Below are 16,369 nucleotides of genomic sequence, written 5' to 3' on the forward strand. Positions count from 1 at the left end.
AGGGTTTATATAGGAGAGGGAAAGGGTAGATTTCGGTCACTTGAGGGTGGGTTTGGGTGGGAATGTGGTTTGAATTTGAATGGTGAGGTAGGTGGGGTTTTATGAAGGATGGATGTGAGTGGTGAAGAGAAAGATGGGATTTGATAGGTGAAGGGTTTTTGGGGAAGAGGTGTTGAGGTGATTGGTGAATGGGGAAGAAGAAGAGAGAGAGTGGTGGGGTAGGTGGGGATCCTGTGGGGTCCACAGATCCTGAGGTGTCAAGGAAAAGTCATCCCTGCACCAAATGGCAAGCAAAATCACGTTTTGTGCCATTTCTGGCGTTAAACGCCGGGCTGGTGCCCATTTCTGGCGTTTAACGCCAGCTTCTTGCCCATTTCTGGCGTTTAACGCCAGTCTGGTGCCCCTTTCTGGCGTTAAACGCCCAAAATGGTGCCAGACTGGGCGTTAAACGCCCAACAGCTAACCTCACTGGCGTTTAAACGCCAGTAGGTGTGTCCTCCAGGGTGTGCTATTTTTCTTCCTGTTTTTCATTCTGTTTTTGCTTTTTTCATTGATTTTGTGACTTCTCATGATCATCAACCTACAAAAAAGAAAAAATAACAAAATAAAATAGATAAAATATAACATTGGGTTGCCTCCCAACAAGCGCTTCTTTAATGTCAGTAGCTTGACAGAGGACTCTCATGGAGCCTCAGAAATACTCAGAGCTATGTTGGGACCTCCCAACACCAAACTTAGAGTTTGAATGTGGGGGTTCAACACCAAACTTAGAGTTTGGTTGTGGCCTCCCAACACCAAACTTAGTGTTTGACTGTGGGGGCTCTGTTTGGCTCTGTTTTGAGAGAAGCTCTTCATGCTTCCTCTCCATGATGACAGAGGGATATCCTTGGGCCTTAAACACCAAGGATTCTTCATTCACTTGAATGATCAACTCTCCTCTATCAACATCAATCACAGCCTTTGCAGTGGCTAGGAAGGGTCTGCCAAGGATGATAGATTCATCTATGCACTTCCCAGTCTCTAGGACTATGAAATCAGTAGGGATGTAATGGTTTTCAACTTTAACCAGAACATCCTCTACAAGTCCATGGGCTTGTTTTCTTGAGTTGTCTGCCATCTCTAGTGAGATTTTTGCAGTTTGCACCTCAGAGATTCCTAATTTCTCCATTACAGAGAGAGGCATGAGGTTTACACTTGACCCTAAGTCACACAAGGCCTTCTTGAAGGTCATGGTGCCTATGGTACAAGGTATTGAAAACTTCCCAGGATCCTGTCTCTTTTGAGGCAGTTTCTGCCTAGACAAGTCATCCAGTTCTTTGGTGAGCAAAGGGGGTTCATCCTCCCAAGTCTCATTTCCAAATAACTTGTCATTTAGCTTCATGATTGCTCCAAGGTATTTAGCAACTTGCTCTTCAGTGACATACTCATCCTCTTCAGAGGAAGAATACTCATCAGAGCTCATGAATGGCAGAAGTAAGTTCAATGGAATCTCTAGGGTCTCATTTTGAGCCTCGGATTCCCATGGTTCCTCATTGGGGAACTCATTAGAGGCTAGTGGACGCCCAGTGAGGCCTTCCTCAGTGGCGTTCACTGCCTCTTCTTCCTCCCAGAATTCGGCCATGTTGATGGCCTTGCACTCTCCTTTTGGATTTTCTTCAGTATTGCTTGGGAGAGTACTTGGAGGGAGTTCAGTAATTTTCTTGCTCAGCTGACCCACTTGTCCTTCCAAATTTCTGATGGAGGACCTTGTTTCAGTCATGAAACTTTGAGTGGTTTTGATTAGATCAGAGACCATTGCTGCTAAGTCAGAGGTATTCTGCTTAGAGCTCTCTGTCTGTTGCTGAGAAGATGATGGAAAAGGCTTGCCATTGCTAAACCTGTTTCTTCCACCATTATTATTGTTGAAACCTTGTTGAGGTCTCTGTTGATCTTTCCATGAAAGATTTGGATGATTCCTCCATGAAGGATTATAGGTGTTTCCATAGGGTTCTCCCATGTAATTCACCTCCTCTATTGAAGGGTTCTCAGGATCATAAGCTTCTTCCTCAGATGAAGCTTCCTTAGTACTGCTTGGTGCATTTTGCATTCCAGACAGACTTTGAGAAATCATATTGACTTGTTGAGTCAATATTTTATTCTGAGCCAATATGGCATTCAGAGTGTCAATCTCAAGAACTCCTTTCTTCTGACTAGTCCCATTGTTCACAGGATTTCTTTCAGAAGTGTACATGAATTGGTTATTTGCAACCATTTCAATCAGTTCTTGAGCTTCTGCAGGTGTCTTCTTCAAATGAAGAGATCCTCCAGAAGAGCTATCCAAAGACATCTTGGACAGTTCAGAGAGACCATCATAGAAAATACCTATGATGCTCCATTCAGAAAGCATATCAGTGGGACACTTTCTGATCAATTGTTTGTATCTTTCCCAAGCTTCATAGAGGGATTCTCCTTCCTTCTGTCTGAAGGTTTGGACTTCCACTCTAAGCTTACTCAATTTTTGAGGTGGAAAAAACTTTGCCAAGAAGGCATTGACTAGCTTTTTCCAAGAGTCCAGGCTTTCTTTAGGTTGAGAGTCCAGCCATGTTCTAGCTCTGTCTCTTACAGCAAAAGGGAATAGCATTAGTCTGTAGACCTCAGGGTCAACCCCATTAGTCTTGACAGTGTCACAGATTTGCAAGAATTCAGCTAAAAACTGATGAGGATCTTCCAATGGAAGTCCATGGAACTTGCAATTCTGTTGCATTAGAGAAACTAATTGAGGCTTAAGCTCAAAGTTGTTTGCTCCAATGGCAGGGATAGAGATGCTTCTCCCATAGAAGTCGGGAGTAGGTGCAGTAAAGTCACCCAGCACCTTCCTTGCATTGTTGGCATTGTTGTTGTTTTCGGCTGCCATGTGTTCTTCTTATTTGAAGAATTCGGTTAGGTGCTCTAAAGAGAGTTGTGCTTTGGCTTCTCTTAGCTTTCTCTTCAAGGTCCTTTCAGGTTCAGGATCAGCCTCAACAAGAATGCCTTTGTCTTTGCTCCTGCTCATATGAGAGAGAAGAGAACAAGAAAATGTGGAATCCTCTATGTCACAGTATAGAGATTCCTTGAAGTGTCAGAGGAAAAGAAGAGTAGAAGACAGAAGTAGAAAATTCGAACTTATCAAAGGAGATGGAGTTCGAATTTTGCATTAAGGAATAGTGTTAGTCCATAAATAGAAGGATGTGAGAAGGAGGGAAGTGATTTTCGAAAATTAAGTAGAAAATTTGAAAACATTTTTTTGAAAAACATTACTTAATTCTCGAAAATGAAAATGGAAAAGAAATCAAGTGATTTTTGAAAAAGATTTTGAAATTAGAAATCAAAAAGATTTGATTGAAAACTATTTTGAAAAAGATGTAGTTAAGAAGATATGATTAGTTTTAAAAAGATGTGATTGAGAAAATATGATTTGAAAAACATTTTAAAAAAGATTTGATTTGAAAATTAAAAACTTGACTAACAAGAAAAGATATGAATCAAACATTAAACCTTTCTCAACAGAAAAGGTAACATACTTGAAATGTTGAATCAAATCATTAATTGATAGTAAGTATCTTTAAAAATGGAAAGAAATTGGTTTTGAAAAAGATTTGATTGAAAAATTGATTTGAAAAAGATTTGATTTTGAAAAGATTTTGAAAACTTAGAAAAAATTTGATTTGAAAACAAAATCTTCCCTTCTAGCCATCCTGGCGTTAAATGCTACCCTTTTGGGCGTTAAACGCCCAACCAGGTACCCTGGCTGGCGTTTAAACGCCAGTCTGTCCTTCTTCACTGGGCGTTTTGAACGCCCAGCTTTTTCTGTGCATTTCCTCTACTGTATGTTCTGAATCTTCAATTCTCTTTATTATTGACTTGAGAAGACACAAATTAAAAATATTTTTGGATTTTTAATAATAAGAACAAATCAAAATACAACAAGAATCAAATAACAATGCATGCAAGACACCAAACTTAGCAGTTTGTATACTACTGACACTAACAAAATGATAATGCATATGAGACACACAAAACACTCAAGTCAATAGAATTCAAAGATTAGAACACGAAAATCATCAAGAATTAAGATGAGACACTAGACTCAAACAAGAAATTTTTGGATTTTATGATTTTTTTGAATTTTTTTGTGTTTTTCGAAAATGAAAGTGGAAAAACATATCAAAATTCTCAATGAGAATTCCAGGAATCAGTGCAATGCTAGTCTAAGACTCCGGTCCAGGAATTAGACATGGCTTCACAGCCAGCCAAGCTTTCAAAGAAAGCTTCGGTCCAAAACACTAGACATGGCCAATGGCCAGCCAAGCCTTAGCAGATCACTGCTCCAAAAGCAAGATTGATAAAAATCAACAAGCTCTTGTGATGATAAGTTGAAACCTCGGTCCAATGAGATTAGACATGGCTTCTCAGCCAGCCAGACTTCAAAAAATCATCATGAAACTCTAGAATTCATCTTCAAGAATTTCGAAAAAAAAATACCTAATCTAAGCAACAAGATGAACCGTCAGTTGTCCAAACTAGAACAATCCCTGGCAATAACGCCAAAAACTTGGTGTTGTTGCCAGATCTTGGCACTGATGTTACCAAAAGCTTGCTCAAAACTAGAACAATCCCCGGCAACGGCGTCAAAAACTTGGTGCGCGAAATTGTGAACAATACTTTTCACAACTCTCATAATCCCCGGTCATGAACCCCAAAAACTTGGTGTTCAATACCATGGCATTACACAACTTCGCACAACTAACCAGCAAGTGCACTGGGTCGTCCAAGTAATAAACCTTACCCGAGTAAGGGTCGATCCCACGGAGATTGTTAGTATTGAAGCAAGCTATGGTCATCTTGTAAATCTTAGTCAGGCAAACTCAAATGGTAATGGTGATGAACGAAAATAAACACAAAGATAAAGATAGAGGTACTTATGTAATTCATTGGTAGGAACTTCAGATAAGCGCATGAAGATGCCTTCCCTTCCGTCTCTCTGCTTTCCTACTGCCTTCATCTAATCCTTCTTATTCCTTTCCATGGCAAGCTTGTGTAGGGTTTCACCGTTTTCAATGGCTACCTCCCATCCTCTCAGTGAAAACGATTGCATATGCTCTGTCACAGCACGCGGAATTTAGCTGTCGGTTCTCGGTCAGGCCGGAATAGAATCCATCGATTCTTTTGCGTCTGTCACTAACGCCCCGCCTGCTAGGAGTTTGAAGCACGTCACAGTCATTCAATCATTGAATCCTACTCAGAATACCACAGACAAGGTTAGACCTTCTAGATTCTCTTGAATGCCGCCATCAGTTCTTGCCTATACCACGAAGACTCTGATCTCACGGAATGGTTGCCTCATTTGTCAGACGAGCACTAGGTTGTCAGGCGATCAACCATGCATCGTGCAATCAGGAATCCAAGAGATATTCACCCAATCGAAGGTAGAACGGAGGTGGTTGTCAGTCACACGTTCATAGGTGAGAATGATGATGAGTGTCACGGATCATCACATTCATCAAGTTGAAGAACAAGTGATATCTTAGAACAAGAACAAATGGAATTGAATAGAAGAACAATAGTAATTGCATTAATACTTGAGGTACAGCAGAGCTCCACACCATAATCTATGGTGTGTAGAAACTCCACCGTTGAAGATACATAAGAACAAGGTCTAGGCATGGCCGAATGGCCAGCCTCCCAGTGATCTAAAATAGCATAAAAATGAAGATAGCTACCCAGATGTCTCAATACAATAGTAAAAGGTCCTACTTATAGAAAACTAGTAGCCTAGGGTGTACAGAGATGAGTAAAAGACATAAAAATCCACTTCCGGGCCCACTTGGTGTGTGCTTGGGCTGAGCAATGAAGCTTTTTCGTGTAGAGACTCCTTTTGGAGTTAAACGCCAGCTTTTATGCCAGTTTGGGCGTTTAACTCCCATTTGGGTGCCAGTTCCGGCGTTTAACGCTGGAAATCTTGAAGGTGACTTTGAACGCCGGTTTGGGCCATCAAATCTTGGGCAAAGTATGGACTATCATATATTGCTGGAAAGCCCAAGATGTCTACTTTCCAACGCCGTTGAGAGCGCGCCAATTGGGCTTCTGTAGCTCCAGAAAATCCACTTCGAGTGCAGGGAGGTCAGAATCCAACAGCATCTGCAGTCCTTTTTAGTCTCTGAATCAGATTTTTGCTCAGGTCCCTCAATTTCAGCCAGAAAATACCTGAAATCACAGAAAAACACACAAACTCATAGTAAAGTCCAGAAAAGTGAATTTTAACTAAAAACTAATAAAAATATACTAAAAACTAACTAGATCATACTAAAAACATACTAAAAACAATGCCAAAAAGTATACAAATTATCCGCTCATCAGTCACAGTATAGAGATTCCTTAAGGTGTCAGAGAAAAAGGAAAATGGAAGACAGAGGTAGAAAATTTGAACTTATCAAGAAAAATGGAGATCGAATTGTGATTTAAGGAATAGTGTTAGTCCATAAATAGAAGGATGTGAGAAGAAGGGAAGAAATTTTCGAAAATTAAGCAAAAGATCTTGAAAACATTTTGAGAAACACTAATTGATTTTCGAAAACTAAGAGTGGAAAAGAAATCAAGTGATTTTTTGAAAAAGAATTTGAAATTAGAAATCAAAAAGATTTGATTGAGAGCTATTTTGAAAAAGATGTGGTTAAGAAGATATGATTAGTTTTTTAAAAAAAAAGATGTGATTGAGAAGATATGATTTGAAAAACATTTTAAAAAGATTTGATTTTAAAAATTAAAAACTTGGCTAACAAGAAAAGATATGATTCAAATATTAAACCTTTCTCAACAGAAAAGGCAACATACTTGAAATGTTGAATCAAATCATTAATTGATAGCAAGTATTTTTGAAAAGAGAAAGAAATTGATTTTGAAAACATATGATTGAAAAGATATGATTTGAAAAAGATTTGATTTTGAAAAAGTTTGAAAACTGAAAAAAAATCTGCATTAAAAACAAAATCTTCCCTCTTGTGCCATCCTGGCGTTAAACGCCCAGAATGGTGCACATTCTGGCGTTTAACGCCCAAACTACTACCCTTTTGGGCGTTAAACGCCCAACCAGGCACCCTGGCTGGCGTTTAAACGCCAGTCTGTCCTTCATCACTGGGCGTTTTGAACGCCCAGCTTTTTCTGTGCAATTCCTCTGCTGAATGTTCTGAATCTTCAATTCTCTGTATTATTGACTTTAGAAGACACAAATTAAAAATATTTTTGGATTTTTAATAGTGAGGAATAATCAAAATGCAACTAAAATCAAATAACAATGCATGCAAGACACCAAACTTAGCAGTTTGTATACTACTGACACTAATGAGAATGCATATGAGACACATAAACACTCAAGTCAAGAGAATTTGAAGATCAGAGTAATGAAATCATCAAGAACATCTTGAAGATCACTTAAGACACATGAATGAATGCAAGAAGAACAGAAACATGCAATTGACACCAAACTTAACATGAGAATAGAGTCTCAATAGGAAAAATATTTTTGGTTTTTATAATTTTGTAATTTTTTTTGTGCTTTTTCGAAAATTAAGTGAAAAAAAAAGAAAATAAAGGTATCAAAATTCTTAATGAGAATTCCAGGAATCATGCAATGTTTAGTCTAAGACTCCGGTCCAGGAATTAGACATGGCTTCACAGCCAGCCAAGCTTTCAAAGAAAGCTTCGGTCCAAAACACTAGACATGGCCAATGGCCAGCCAAGCCTTAGCAGATCACTGCTCCAACAGCAAGATTGATAGAAATCAACATGCTCTTGTGATGATAAGTTGAAACCTCGGTCCAATGAAATTAGACATGGCTTCACAGCCAGCCAGACTTCAACAGATCATCATGAAACACTAGAATTCATTCTTAAGAATTCTGAAGAAAAAATACCTAATCTAAGCAACAAGATGAACCGTCAGTTGTCCAAACTAAACAATCCCCGGCAACGGCGCCAAAAACTTGGTGTTCAACACCATGGCATAAACACAACTTTGCACAACTAACCAGCAAGTGTACTAGGTCGTCCAAGTAATAAACCTTACGCGAGTAAGGGTCGATCCCACAGAGATTGTTGGTATGAAGCAAGCTATGGTCACCTTGTAAATCTTAGTCAGGCAAACTCAAATGGATATGGGTGATATATGAATAAACATAAAGATAAAGATAGAGATACTTATGCAATTCATTAGTGGGAATTTCAGATAAGCGTATGGAGATGCTGTGTTCCTTCCGTCTCTCTGCTTTCCTACTGTCTTCATCCAATCCTTCTTACTCCTTTCCATGGCAAGCTTATGCAACGGTTTCACCGTTGTCAGTGGCTACCTCCCATCCTCTCAGTGGAAATGTTCAACGCACCCTGTCACGGCACGGCTATCCAACTTAAGGACTTTAACTAAAAGTGCTAGGTGGGAGACACCCCACCATGGTATGCTCTTTCCACTCTCTTGCAAATTTCATTAATAAGTGATTTGAGTTACCATTGTAGGTAGTTTTCCATTTCATTTTAGTTGCTTTAATAAATTGATTGTTAGCATTTTGACATGTATGTTGCGCTTGTTAGTAGTTGAATAAATTTTAAACCAATATGAATTTTTGTGAATTGTACACTTTTTGATTGGTTAAGAGCTGTAGGTTTGATAGGGAGCTTTTGAGCATTTTAAGCTGTAAAAAAAAAACGGGGGTGGGGGGATGGCACGCGCGCACGCTGTACGTGCACGCGCCCATGAGCAGATGCAGCCCATACATTTTCCAAAGAGTTGGGCCTCTCTTGTGCGTGCATTAAGCTTTTAGCCCAACTCGTCCCACGCGGACGCGCACTATATGCCCGCGCGCCGCTAGACTAGATGGCCAGGAACGCGGACGCGCACTTGCCGCGTATGCGTCCCTAGGCTGTTGGCACCAGCCAATATATTTTCCAGAGAGTTGTGCTGGCATTGGGCCAGCACTAAGCCTTCAGCCCAATTCGTAGCACGCGGACGCGTACGGTATGCGCACGGGTCCTTACCAATTTTTGCAATTATGCGTGAGCGTACGAGAGGCTCCCGCATCCATGCCCAAATTCCCCAAATTACATGGATGCGCGATGTGCGCGCCCGCGTTGATTTCAAATTGAATAACCCTAAGGACGCGACGAGAACTCGCGCAGATGCACCCTATTCTCCCCATCCACCCCCAACGTCTCTCCCTCTTCTCCCTCTCACTCCGTCTCACACCCTCTGATCACCACTTGCCGGCGCCCAACCACTGCCGTCGCCCCTATCTTCTCTCACCATCACCCCCATTCTCTTTCTTTCTCTCCTATTCATCTCCCCTTTCTCACTACTGTGCCCGCTGTAACCGCCGGCGGACCTTACAGCCGCCGCGCAACCCTCTCTTTTCCCCCCTTTTCTTCTTCCATTCTCTCTCTTCACCATTCACACTCATCACTGCATCGCCACCACTGATCTTGGGCTACATTTTTGCTCTGCCCCCTCCTCCATTCTATTTCCCAGTTCCTTTTCCCCTTGCCTCTGCTCCCAGGTTCCATAGCCCGCTTCACTGTTCTGTTTCTTTACTATTTTTTTTTCATTTTGATTTTGTTCATTAATTTTAGATTCTTAGTTGGTTAATTCTGCATTCTAGGCTAGATAGAAATAATTACGATTAAGTAGTTAGGATGTGGTTAGAGGATTCTCGGCCTGATAAGTGCTCCGTTTGTGTTTATCTATTTGAATGCTACATGCTGCTCTGCTTTTGTGCTCTGTCTCACTACTGTTTTGTTTCTTTGATGCTGTCCGAGTTATGGGCATCTTTTACTTGCTTGCCCATTGATATGTGCTCATGTGATTGATTTCTGCTGTTGTTTGCTATCCGGGAACATCTAAATTACTGCTGAAATGCTGCCCAAATTTCTAGAAATTGCTTCATTTTTAAGCATGTCACCTACAATTGAACTTGTTGCTTTTGAAATTGAACATTCAACTGGTTACACCAAGTTCAATTCATAGGCGACTTTGGGTTGGCTCTCCGTGTTTTATATATTTCCCGTAACTTGCTTTGAACCATTCTAAGCTTTCACTTTTCAAGAAAATCAAGTGTTCATTCACCATTTGATTTGACTTGACGATCTTTCTGCATACGGTTCTTTCTTTTGCAACTATTGGCTTATTCAACTTGTGTAACCTGTTTTCACTCAAAGTGGTTTCTAACTTGTCTTAGTTACACAAGGTGTACTTTCATGATGTCAATGCCAACTATTGCAAACCTCGTGACCACACCAGTAATTGATGACTTACTTTCAATTAATTGCTTCTTTTACAACTTCATATTTCATTATCAATAACTGCTTTGTCCTCATCGTTGTGAGCGTGCTTCCTTTCTAAGCTTTGTGAACCATCATACCCCTAACCTTTGAACTAGATTTTCTAACTTCTAACTTGCTCACCTAGCTAACTTTTCTCTTGGTTTTAAACTAACCATTGACCATTCTTTTGGTATGATGCTCGTTGGGCTTAATAAACAAGCATGATGTGTTTAATGCTTGAATTCTTTATTTGTGACTTGATTTTCTTTTCTAGCTTGTGGTTACTTGCAATCCAAGTTTTCATTCTTTTGACTCACTTCATGAGTGTATAATTCCATGTTTGCTATTCCTCTACTTGGCTAAGTGCTTATATGTCATATTTGTTTTTCAGGATGTCAGATAGGAAAAAAGGCAAAGCCAAGGCTACTACCTATAGGAAGAGGAAAGCACCTCAAGCCCCTGCTCCCTCCCCCTATGCTAACTACACTAGGAACCCATTAAATGAGGTGGAAAAGGAAAATCAGCAGCTACCACCCACTGACTCAGCCAAGTTTCCTAATTTGTATTGTGAGCTTTGCATTCCCACATATCAGAAGACAAATCTGAATATTGAAAAGAAGTTGGCCCTTCCAAGCGACGTAAGGCGTCCCATAGAGGCCCGTATTTGGGAATTGGGCCTAGACTTTGTTGATAGAGATGTAGGAAGGATTAATGTATCTTGGGTCAAAGAATTCTACTGCAACTTCTTTAGGGCAAATCTTGATTCAGTCTTTCTAAGGGGCAAGCAGATTTTAGTCACTGAGGCTGCTATTCAGGATGCTTTGCATTGCCTACCTAGGACTGGTCCCACATATGCCCACGAGCAGGCAGAGGTGGCAATACACTGTATGACCTTTGATTATGATGCCTTGAGGGAGGTCATTTCCACACCAGACGCCCCTTGGGTGATGAATGCTACCAACAAAAGGCCCAAGGGGATGTTATTTGCTTATCTGTCTAGAGAGGCGAAGACTTGGCAGCAGATATTCTCCCGCTACGTCATGCCCACTACCCACTTCTCTGAGATTCCGATGGATATGCTTACCCTAATCGACTGTGTCATAGAGGGGAAATATGTCTACTTCCCCCGGTTGATCAAGACGGGCATGTGGCTGGCACACATCCGTAGGTTACTACCTTTTCCTACATTGGTCACTCGGATGGTAGAGATAGTTGGCGCCCCATAGAGGGATATTGACGCGATTCCACAACCCCCAGCCGAGGATGACAAGGAGACTACTATTCCTTAGGGTACGTGGGTGCACGAGAAGCCACCCTCTAGGCACCGCTCTTGAGCTAGAGCAGCCATAGAACCACTTGGACCCCCTTCAGCACCAGCTGGACCCTCTTCAGCACCAGCAGGACCTTCTTCTTCTTCAGCAGCAGCATCACTGGTACCACCCCCACAGCCACAGCCAGAGCCGATCGGTGTACCTCTCCCTGAGCCTGAGGATTAGCATCGGGGACGATGCTTGATCTTAAGTGTGGGGAGGATACCATTGGCACCGTCAGTAGATTGGTGAATATTTTGGCTATTTCCTAGTTATGCTATCTTGTTTCTATTTTGCACATTATTGTATATATTGCTTATGTTGGATAATTTAGACACTTTTGCCTTAGCTGTTGCATACTCTTTCATTTTGGATGTTAGATATTTCATACTTTTAGTTGGATCTTTCTTTATATAGTATCTTTTTAGCTTGTGATTGTGATTAGAAACTATTTTGGATCTGTTAAGACTTAGTTACCCCTTTATGGACATGAAACTTGTTTTGATTGAAAAAGAAAAAGATAAACTAAGAAATTTTTAGAAGTTCTCAATCACAACATTTCATAATAAGCTTAGTCAAATTATTGTGAGATTTTCCAAGGAATTTAACCATAGGGCACCACCCCAATTGATTGGAAAAATTTTTTTGTGGAACTTGCTTGAATTATCTATATTTTGTGAAGCATGTTTTGAGCTAAGAACACAAGCAAGTGGGACTTGAGCCTATTGATGTGGTTACATTTTATAACCACTTATTTCCCTTCTTGTCTATAATTGTTCTCTTTCTATGATTGTGATCCTTGATTTGCCCAATTCTATATATCCAATTATTCCTTGTATTCATGCATTTATATGATTGAGGCCATTATTTCATTAGATCACTTAACCAAATAGCCTACATTTTACCATCCATTGCAACCAAGTTTGAGCCTATACTTAACCCAGTTATTCTTTATTTTAGCACATTACAAGCCTTAAAATGGGAAATAATGAAAGTCCCTTGTTTGGATCTTTGGTTAGCTTAGGCTAGTAAGAGTGTTTATTATTCAAGTTTAGGGAGATTTAAGAACATTGGTTGGGATAAAAGGGGTATCTTGTATTTTCATATTTGGGAATCGGGTGCATGCTCATGTATTGATTAAATGTAAGACCTTATGCATTGATATTCTTGAAAGAAGAAAAAAATAGGAGAAAAACAAAAGAAAAGAAAAGCAAGAAAAAAAAGAGAGAGAAGAAAGAAAAAAAGAAAAAAAATAAAAAAGGGGACAAAATGCCCCAAAATGAAGCTCAATAAAAGATCAATGCATAAGTGTTGTGAAATGGAAAGAAAATGCATGAGTATGTGGAAAGTGAAAGATGGGTAGTTAGGTTAGAACTCAATTATATAGGTCATTATATAGGTTAGGTGAAAAAGTTTAAGCTCCTCAAAGATCCAAATTCTAGCCCACTTACCCATATATGATCCTACCTTGACCCTAGCCCCATTACAACTAATGAAAAGACCTCATGATATTTGTATGCATGCATTGAATGGTTATTGATTGTTAGATGAGGAACAAACTTTGGAAATCATGATTAGAGGCGAATTGAGTGAATCAGCCCCAAACACCGAGTGAATAGAGTGTAAGGGGGAAGGCATCATTCTACCATTTTAGCATCTTTAGTTCATTCATACACGTGAGGATTAGTTTTAGAGAGAGAAGCTCTCACTTCTCTCTAGAATTAGAATTAGGATTAGGTTTAGGTTAATCTCTCCTCTTAGATTTAGATTTAATTCATACTTTGATTTACTATTCCCTTATCCACTCTTACTCCTCTACTCTCCCTCTCTCTAGTTTTGTACTTTAATCCTTATAATTCTTTACTTTGTTGTGGATCTACTTTTATTTCTCTTATTTTCTTTTAATGCAATTTGAGGTAATTCTGATTTCCTTGATTATTGTTGTCAATTCTTTGTATTTGATAGTTGTTAGAATTCATTCTTGTTGTGATTTACTATGCTTCTCTTTTATACCTTCCAAGTGTTTGATAAAATGCTTGGAAGGATGTTAGAGTAGAATTTTATGTTCTTGGCTTGGGAAGGTAACTTAGGAACTCACTTGACCTTCCTTGCTACTTGTTAGAGGACGAATTAGTGGGATTGTTCCTTGCAACTATCATAATTGTGGTGTTAGTGATAAGGATAGAGACCCTTGACAACGAACCTTTGCCAAGACCGTTTTGTTATTAGAATTTCATTACCATTTACTCTTTATGTTTCTCATTCAAAACCCTAAAATATACAAGTCCATAACCAATAACAAGAACACTACCCTGCAAGTCCTTTGAGAGACGACCCGAGGTCCAAATACTTCGGTTTATAAATTTTAGCAATTTGTACATGTGACAAACAAATTTTTTGAATGAAAGGATTATTGTTGGTTTGGAGACTATACTTTACAACGAGATTTCTGATGAGCGGATAATTTGTACGCTTTTTGACATTGTTTTTAGTGTGTTTTCAGTATGATCTAGTTAGTTTTTAGTATATTTTTATTAGTTTTTAGTTAAAATTCACTTTTCTGGACTTTACTATGAGTTTTTGTGTTTTTCTGTGATTTCAGATATTTTCTGGCTGAAATTGAGGGACCTGAGCAAAAATCTGATTCAGAGACCAAAAAGGACTGCAGATGCTGTTGGATTCTAACCTCCCTGCACTCAAAGTGGATTTTCTGGAGCTACAGAAGCCCAATTGGCGCGCTCTCAACGGCGTTGGAAAGTAGACATCCTGGGCTTTTCAGCAATATATGATAGTCCATACTTTGTCCAAGATTTGATGGCCCAAACCGGCGTTCAAAGTCACCCTCAGAATTCCCAGCGTTAAACGCCGGAACTGGCACCAAAATGGGAGTTAAACGCCCAAACTGGCACTAAAGCTGGCATTTAACTCCAAGAAGAGTCTCTATACGAAACTGCTTCAATGCTCAGCCCAAGCACACACCAAGTGGGCCCGGAAGTGGATTTTTATGTCATTTACCCATCTCTGTACACCTTAGGCTACTAGTTCTCTATAAGTAGGACCTTTTACTATTGTATTTTCATCTTTGGACATCTAGTTCTTAGATCATATCTGGGTAGTTATCCTTGTTCTGATGCTATCTTAGATCATTGGGAGGCTGGCCATTCGGCCATGCCTAGACCTTGTTCTTATGTATTTTCAACGGTGGATTTTTCTACACACCATAGATTAAGGTGTGGAGCTCTGCTGTACCTCAAGTATTAATGCAATTACTATTGTTCTTCTATTCAATTCCGCTTGTTCTTGTTCTAAGATATCACTTGTTCTTCAACTTGATGAATGTGATGATCCGTGACACTCATCATCATTCTCACCTATGAACGTGTGACTGACAACCACCTCCGTTCTACCTTCGACTGGGTGAATGTCTCTTGGATTCTATAACCGGAATCTTCGTGGTATAGGCTAGAACTGATGGCGGCATTCAAGAGAATCCGGAAGGTCTAACCTTGTCTGTGGTATTCTGAGTAGGATTCGATGATTGAATGACTGTGACGTGCTTCAAACTCCTGAGGGCGGGGCGTTAGTGACAGACGCAAAAGAATCACTGGATTCTATTCCGGCCTGATCGAGAACCGACAGATGGATAGCCGTGCCGTGACAGGGTGCGTTGAACATTTCCACTGAGAGGATGGGAGGTAGCCACTGACAACGGTGAAACCCTTGCTTAAGCTTGCCATGGAAAGGAAGAAGAAGGATTGGATGAAGACAGTAGGAAAGCAGAGAGACGGAAGGGAAGGCATCTTCATACGCTTATCTGAAATTCCTACCAATGAATTACATAAGTATCTCAATCTTTATCTTTATGTTTTATTCGTATATCACCATACCCATTTGAGTTTGCCTGACTGAGATTTACAAGGTGACCATAGCTTGCTTCATACCAACAATCTCTGTGGGATCGACCCTTACTCGCGTAAGGTTTATTACTTGGACGACCCAGTACACTTGCTGGTTAGTTGTGCGAAGTTGTAGTGATCACAATTTCGTCCACCAAGTTTTTGGCGCCTTTGCCGGGGATTGTTGAGTTTGGACAACTGACGGTTCATCTTGTTGCTTAGATTAGGTATTTTTTCGGAATTCTTGAAGATGAATTCTAGAGTTTCATGATGATTTGTTGAAGTCTGGCTGGCTGAGAGGCCATGTCTAATTTCATTGGACCGAGGTTTCAACTTATCATCACAAAAGCTTGTTGATTTCTATCAATCTTGCTTTTGGAGCAGTGATCTGCTAAGGCTTGGCTGGCCATTGGCCATGTCTAGTGTTTTGGACCGAAGCTTTCTTTGAAAGCTTGGCTGGCTGTGAAGCCATGTCTAATTCCTGGACCGGAGTCTTAGACTAAACATTGCATGATTCCTGGAATTCTCATTAAGAATTTTGATACCTTTTTCCACTTAATTTTCGAAAAAAGCACAAAAAAATTTACAAAATCATAAAATCCAAAAATACTGTATGCTTCTTGTTTGAGTCTAGAGTATCATTTTAAGTTTGGTGTCAATTGCATGCATTCATTCATGTGTCTTAAGGATCTTCAAGCAATTCTTGATGATTTCTTACTCTGATCTTTGAATTCTTTTGACTTGAGTGTTTATGTGTCCCATATAGTGTCAGTAGTATACAAACTGCTAAGTTTGGTGTCTTGCATGCATTGTTATTTGATTTTAGTTGCATTTTGATTATTA

General features: G+C 39.9%; 1 non-coding gene across 1 annotated transcript; it reads left to right on the top strand.

The window, feature by feature from the left end:
- The first annotated feature begins 2,380 nt into the window (after nucleotides 1-2,380).
- Nucleotides 2,381-2,488, top strand: LOC112700561 (small nucleolar RNA R71). Its single transcript, XR_003153467.1, has one exon. It is a non-coding gene; the product is annotated as a small nucleolar RNA R71 (small nucleolar RNA).
- The last annotated feature ends 13,881 nt before the right edge of the window (nucleotides 2,489-16,369 follow it).

This window comes from Arachis hypogaea, chromosome 6 (genome assembly GCF_003086295.3).
Source record: "Arachis hypogaea cultivar Tifrunner chromosome 6, arahy.Tifrunner.gnm2.J5K5, whole genome shotgun sequence".
Lineage (NCBI taxonomy): Eukaryota > Viridiplantae > Streptophyta > Magnoliopsida > Fabales > Fabaceae > Arachis > Arachis hypogaea.